Genomic DNA, 7098 nt, shown 5'->3' with positions numbered 1-7098 from the left:
TTAGAAATATATTAGAAACCACAGGAAGAAATAAAAAACCACTTGTGTCCTTATCATGGGGTTCATTTACCTTAACATAATCTTATCTAGTCATATGCACATGCTTTTGACCTTTTTTTTTAAATTGTGAAAATACCATACAGAGAAGTTACAATTACATGGAAAAGGTAATGAGTACATTTTTTATCAAGCATTGTTGCCTACTACTTTTTTTCGCCTTACCATACCTTCTTTGCTTATCCCAGACATACATTAGTTATTGCAAATAAGGGATACCATAGGACCTATGTTTCTTTTTTTTTTAATTCTGAAAATGCCATACAGAGGGGTTACAATTACATGGGTGAGTTATTGAGTACATTTCTTTTATTTTTATTGTGAGAATACTGACAGAGGAGTTACAATTACATGGGCAAGATAACAAGTACATTTCTTATCAAGCGTTGTTGCCTCCTCTTTGCTTCCCCTTCCCATCCCTTCCCATACTCCCCCACTTCCCCCATCCGGTCCTCCTCCTACCAAAGTTGTAAAGTTCATTTTTTGACATAATGACTTGTACATCTCATTGTTGCAATGGGTCCACTTGCTCCTCCTTTGTTTCCCCTTCCCATCCCTGCCCATCTTCCATCCCCCACCCCCACTAACCCCTCCCCCACCCCAGTCCCCCCACTGTCCACATCCCTCAACCCCCGGCCAAAATCATTTTTTGACACAACGACTTGTTCATCTCATTGTTGCAATGTGTCCACCTGCATCCCTATTTAAACGATTTGTGTTTCCCTTCCACTCCACAAATAGTACCAACATCAAATACAGTGAAAACAGGGGCTTTAGCTTGCAGGAGGAACATACAAAGCAACAAAGAAATGATCTTATAAATATCTTAGAAACAATCGCTAGAAAGAAATACCATTTGAATCCTTATCTTGGGGTTCATTTTGCCTAACATCAACTTATATGATGTTTTCTACTTGTAGCAGACACATACTAGTTATTGAAAATAAGGAAACCATGGGACTTATGTTTCTTTGGGCCTGGCTTACTTCACTTCTTTGGGCCTGGCTTAATTTACTTAATATAATTTTTTCCAAGTCTTTCCATTTCCTAACAAACTGGGTGATGTCATTCTTTCTGATGGAGGCATAGAATTCCAGTACACACACACACACACACACACACACACACACACACACACACACACACACACATACACACACACACATTTTCTTGATCCATTCGTTTACTGTGGGACATCGGGTTTGGTTATATATCTTAGCTTTGGTAAATAATGCTGCAATGAACATAGTTTTGCTGGTAGTTTCAGTATGGTCTTGTTTATGATCATTTGGGTGAATGCCCAAAATGGGATTGCTGGGTGTTAGGGGCGCTCTATGTAGTCTTTTGAGGAACCTCCATACTACTTTCCAAAGTCTTCGAACAAGTTTAAACTCCTAACAACAAGGCATTAAGGTTCCCTTCTGTCCACATCCTATCCAGCATCTGTTCTTTTAAAAATCTGGAATGCTTCACGAAGTCGAGTGTCATCCTCAGTCAGGGGATATTCTTCTCTTTATTCTTCCAGTGTTAGTGTATGTGCTACTGAATTGAGCACAGAACAATTTTATATATAAAGTGTAATTGATTTTCTTAAACTGGACAATTCCACAAAAATTAAATTCAAAAGAATTGTTGTGAAATTTTAGAACCATGTATTTCTTACATAAGAACACATTTAAGAATAAAGTCAAGATTGACATGTCCAAAACAAAATAATTCCATATATTTGTTGTTCAACGGATGTGTACGAGGAGGAATTCAATTATTCTGTACAAGGAACCTGCCATAATGAACACTATAGAAAGTGTTAAGGTTTGTTAAAAGTTTTAATGTTTTAAATATGTTTAATTTTGGGAATTTGCTCATATATGCCAAAATTAAGACTATTTAGCACGCTGTAAAACTTTTCCATAAAGCATTTAAGATTCATGGTAGCAGTCATATAGTACTAAGTATGTACATTTCAGAGTTTATAGAAACTTTACTAATGAGAAATTGCAAAGTGTTTGTGTAAAGAAGCAGAGTGAAGATTTAAGACATTAACTTCACAGTTTCTGTTAAAATTTAAGGGATTCCTTACTTTATATGTTAGCGAGGAATAAATGATGGTATAAGCCATATACAAATGATGAGATGAACCATAAATAATAATCTTAGTGGGTAACCTTAAAGGCTACTCATAGTCTATAAAATTCTTGTTGAACATCATAGACTTAGGCAGTTTTAAATGTACAGCAATATGAGAAAATAATAAATCGAATATGTAGTACATTTCAAATACTAGAAATAGAGGTAAATGTTTTGTTTTTTATTTTATTAATCATTAATATTTATGTATTGGTTTTCCTTATTTGTAGCATTACTTTCCTTGTTGTAATATAATACAACTTATTGTAAGTCATCATTAGGAAATACTTTGAGAATGTTATTGGGATGGCCACACTGTTTTTTATAGGTATATGTGAATTTACAAAGAGCAAAATTAATAACAAAACATTGATTAAAAATTTTATCAATTAGAATCTGAATCAGGAGTGTTGATAAATGTCCACACCTAAAATCTTAGCCCTAGACTGAAGCACTAGTGTTACAATGTTGAGCACACAAAAGTGAGAGATTGTATTTTGTTTTGTTTTTGTTTTATTTTTGTTGGTTGTGGGGCTTGAACTCTGGGTTCAGGTGCTGTCTCTCAGCACTTCAGCTCAAGGCTATTGCTACTACTTGAGTCACAGCATCTCTTCCATCTTTTTCTGCTTATGTGGTGCTGAGGAATCAAACCCAGGACCTCAGGCATGCAAGGCAAGCACTCTACACTGAACCACCCTCCCAGCACCTGAGAGACTGTATTTTAAAAAATCATCTAAACAACATTTACTTTCTGTTTTGGGTTATATAATGAAATAAAGAATATCTTTTTATATTTTTGAATGGTCATACTTCTAAATTTATATTAAATTCAGCCACTTTATCCTTTTCAAAGTAATGTAATATCTCTGAGAGTTTGCTTCTGTAAAGATTGTTTTTGCATTGATTATTTATTCTGAGTCATTTTTATTTTTTATCAAAAATACTTTATATTTTATGGTTTTTCGTGTTTTTTTTTTTTAAGTGTGAAAATACCAGACAGAGTGGTTACAATTACATGGGCAAGGTAATGAGTACATTTCTTATCAAGCATTGTTGCATACTCCTTTGTTTCCCCTTACTATCCCTTCCCATCTCACCTCTCTTACGGGACGTTTCCCCCTCTGCCTTTCCCCCATCCAAAGTTGTAAAATTTGTTTTTCGACATAATGTCTTGTATATCTCATCGTTGCAATGGGTCCACATGTATCCATATTTAAAAAATTTTTTCCCTTCCCCTCCACAAATTATACCAACATCAAATACAGCGAAAACAGGTGTTATACCATGCAGCAGGGACATACAAATAACAAAGAAATCATCTTATAAATATGTTAGAAATAATTACAGAAAAAAAAATTGAATTCTTATCTTGGGGTTCATTTCACCTAACATCAACTTATCTAACAATTTCTGCATGTCTCAGACATACACTAGTAATTGCTAATAAGGGAAACCATGGGACCTCTGTTTCTTGGGCCTGGCTTACTTCACTTAATAAATTTTTTTTCCAAGTTTTCCATTTCCTAACAAATGGGGCAATATCATTGTTTCAGATAGAGACATAGAATTTCATTGTGTATATATACAACATTTTCTTGATCCATTCATCTACTGAAGGACATCTGAGTTGGTTCCATATCTTAGCTATGGTAATGCTGCAATAAATATATCTGTGTGGTAGCTTTAGTATGGTCTTGTTTGTGATCATTTAGGCAAATGCCCAAAAGTGGGATTGCTGGGTCATAGGGGAGCTCTATGTGGAGTCTTTGTAGGAACCTCCATACTATTTTCCAAAGTGGTTGAACAAGATTACACTCTCACTAGCAATGAAGTAAGGTTCCCTTCTGTCCACATCCCCTCCAGCATCTGTTGTTATTAGAGTTCTTGATTATAGCCACTCTAACTTGGGTGAGGTGAAATCTCAATGTTGATTGATTTGCATTTCTTTTATGGCTAGGGTGGTTGAGCATTTCTGCATGTCTGTATTGGTCACCCTCCTTTCCTCTTCAGAGAAGTTTGTCTTTATGTCTTTAGCCCACTTATTTATTGGGCAGTATTTTCTTTGAATATTTGCTGTTGGAGGATTTAATTTTTTGATTTCCAGATCTGTTTTAGATGTGAAACCCTTGTCGGTTTTATGACTAGTGAAGATCCTCTCTGATTCCGTGGGATTTCTATTGATTCTGCTAGCTATGTCCTTTGCCATGCAGAAGCTCTGCAACTGCATGCAATCCTATTTGTCCAAACTTTCATTTGTTGTGCTTTTGCGTTTCTTTTCAGAAAATTTCAGCCTTTGTTAAGGAGACCTAGGGTTTCTCATATTCCATCCTGTAATGTTTTCAGAATATCTGCTTTGACTCTGAGGTCTTTGATACATTTGGAGTTGCTTCTGGTAGAGGGTGATATATAAGGATCTAATTTTCTACAAGTGATTAACCAATTTTGCCAGTACCATTTACTCAACAGCCTTTCTTTGATTTTATCTTTTTAGATCCTTTATCGAATATTAGATGATTATGGGTCTGTAGGTTCATTTCTGGGTTTTCAATTCTATTCCATTGTTCCTGAGGTCTTTTCTTGTGCCAGTACAAAACTGTTTTAATTACTATGGCTTTGTAGTAGAGTTTGAAATTTGGTATTGATATTCCTCCAACACTGTTCTTTCTGTTAAGGATTGCTTTTTTTCAATTGGGGGTCTTTTGTTGTTCCATATGAATTTTGGGATTGCCTCTTCTATTTCCTTGAAGAATGCGGTTGGAATATTGATAGGTATGGCATTGAACTTGTAGATAGCCTTGGGAAATATTGCCATTTTCACAAGGTTCATCCTTCCTATCGAGGAGCATGGGAGGTTTTGCCACTTTCTAAGTTCTGTTTTGATTTCCTTTTTCAGATTTTTAACGTTTTCATCATAAATGTCCTTCACTTCTTTGGTTAAGTTAATTCCTAGGTATTTCATTTATTGTGGGGCTCTTACAAATGGAAAACCTTTCTTGATTTGAGCCTCAATTTTCTCATTGTTGGCATACAGAAAAGCCATTAATTTCTGAGGGTTAATTTTATACCCTGCTATTTTGACAGTTTTGATTTAGCTTGAGTAATTTTGGAGTGGAGTCCGTGGGATTCTTTAAGTACAAGATCATTTTATCTGCAAAGAAGGATAATTTTACTTCTTCTTTCCTTATTTGGATCCCTTTTATATTGGCATATTGTCTTATTTCTGTAGCTAGGCATTCTAATACTAAATTGAAGAGAAGTTAAGAGAGTGGACATCCTTTTCTCATTCCTGAGTTAAGAGGAAATAGCTTTAGTTTTTCACCATTAATTATAATGCTGGCTGTATGTTTTCCATATACAGCTTTTATTGTATTGAGGAATGTTCTATGGATTCGTAATTTTTCCAGAACCTCCATCATAAAAGGGGTGTTGGATCTGGTCCAATGCTTTTTCTGCATCTTTTGAGATAACCATGTGGTTTTAATCCTTGCTCTTGTTGATGTGATAAATTAAATTAATTGATTTGTGTATATTGAACCAGGTTTGCATCCCTGAAATACATCCTGTATGATATTACTGTATGATTTTTTGGATGAATTGTTGAAGTCGATTGGCCAAACTTTTGTTGAAAAGTTTTGTATCAATGTTCTTCAAAGAAATGGGTCTATAGTTCTCTTTCTTTGATGAGTCCCTGCCTGGTTTTGGAATGAAGGTTATGATGGCTTCATAGAATGAGTTTGGTAGAGAACTTTCTCTTTCAATTTCATTGAAGAGTTGGAGGAGTATTGGTGTGAGCTCTGTTTTGAAGGTCTTGTATAATTCCGCTGTAAATCCATCAGGGATTTTCTTAGATGGGAGGTCTCTTATTGCTGTGTCTATTTCAACACTTGATATAGGCCCCTTACTATGCTTTAACTCATGTTGGTTTAGTATTTGCATGTTGATAATTGCTAGCAAAAGGTCTATTTCTGCCAAGTTTTCAAACTTATTAGCATAAAGGTTTGAAAATATTCCCTTATAATGTTCAGAATCTTGGTTGTTTCTGTGTTGGTTTCCATTCTCACATCTGAGTTTATTTATTTGAGTGTGTTCCTTCTTTTTCTGATAAGACTTTCTAAGGGTCTGTCAATTTTGTTAATTTTTTCAAAGAACCAACTCTTTGTTTTGTTGATTCTTTCTGTGTTTTGTTTATTCTCATTCGTTTAACTCTGATTTAATGTTAATTATTTCTTTCAATCTATTGAATTGGAGTTTATCTTGCTGGTCTTTGTCAAGGTGGTTCAGATGTCTCATTAAATGGTTGGTTTCAGATCTCTCTAATTTGTTGGTGTAGGAACTCAGAGCTATAAACTTGCCTCTGAGTACTGCCTTTGCAGTGTCCCAGAGGGGCTGGTAATTTGTGTGTTCATTTTTGTTGAATATCATGGACATTTGAATTTCCTTTGTAATCTCTTCTGTGACCCCCTGTTTATTCAACAGTGTGTTTTTCAGCCTCCATGTGTTACAAGACTTTTTTGGTGGCTTTTGGTGTTGAGTTCTAATTTTATTCCCTTGTGGTCTGAGAGAATGCAAGGTGTAACTTCAGTGTTTCTGAATTTGGACAAGTTTGCTTTGTGACCTAAAATGTGATCTCTTTTGGAAAATGTTCCATGTGCTGCAGAGTAAAACGTGTATTCTGATGCTACTGGATGAAATATTCATTCAGTAGATATCTGTTAAATCTAGTTGATCTATGCAGTTGTTTAGATCTGTGGTTTCTCTGTTGATTTTTTGCCGATTTGATCTATATAGTGGGGATATTGGTGTGTTAAAATCCTCAAGAATTAATGTCTTTGGATCTATGTGAGATCTGAGGGAACATAGTGTTTCTTGGATAAATTTGGGTGCTCCATTGTTTGGCGATTCCATATTTAGACT

The 7098-nt window shown here is 35.1% G+C and overlaps 1 non-coding gene across 1 annotated transcript; it reads right to left on the bottom strand.

Annotated features, from left to right (window-relative positions):
- Positions 1-1510: 1510 nt before the first annotated feature.
- Positions 1511-1612, bottom strand: LOC122127571. Its single transcript, XR_006151201.1, has one exon. It is a non-coding gene; the product is annotated as a U6 spliceosomal RNA (small nuclear RNA).
- Positions 1613-7098: the final 5486 nt, after the last annotated feature.

Source organism: Dipodomys spectabilis, unplaced genomic scaffold (genome assembly GCF_019054845.1).
Source record: "Dipodomys spectabilis isolate Male_0828 unplaced genomic scaffold, ASM1905484v1 ptg000303l, whole genome shotgun sequence".
NCBI lineage: Eukaryota > Metazoa > Chordata > Mammalia > Rodentia > Heteromyidae > Dipodomys > Dipodomys spectabilis.
This window is presented reverse-complemented; position numbering and strand designations above follow the sequence as displayed.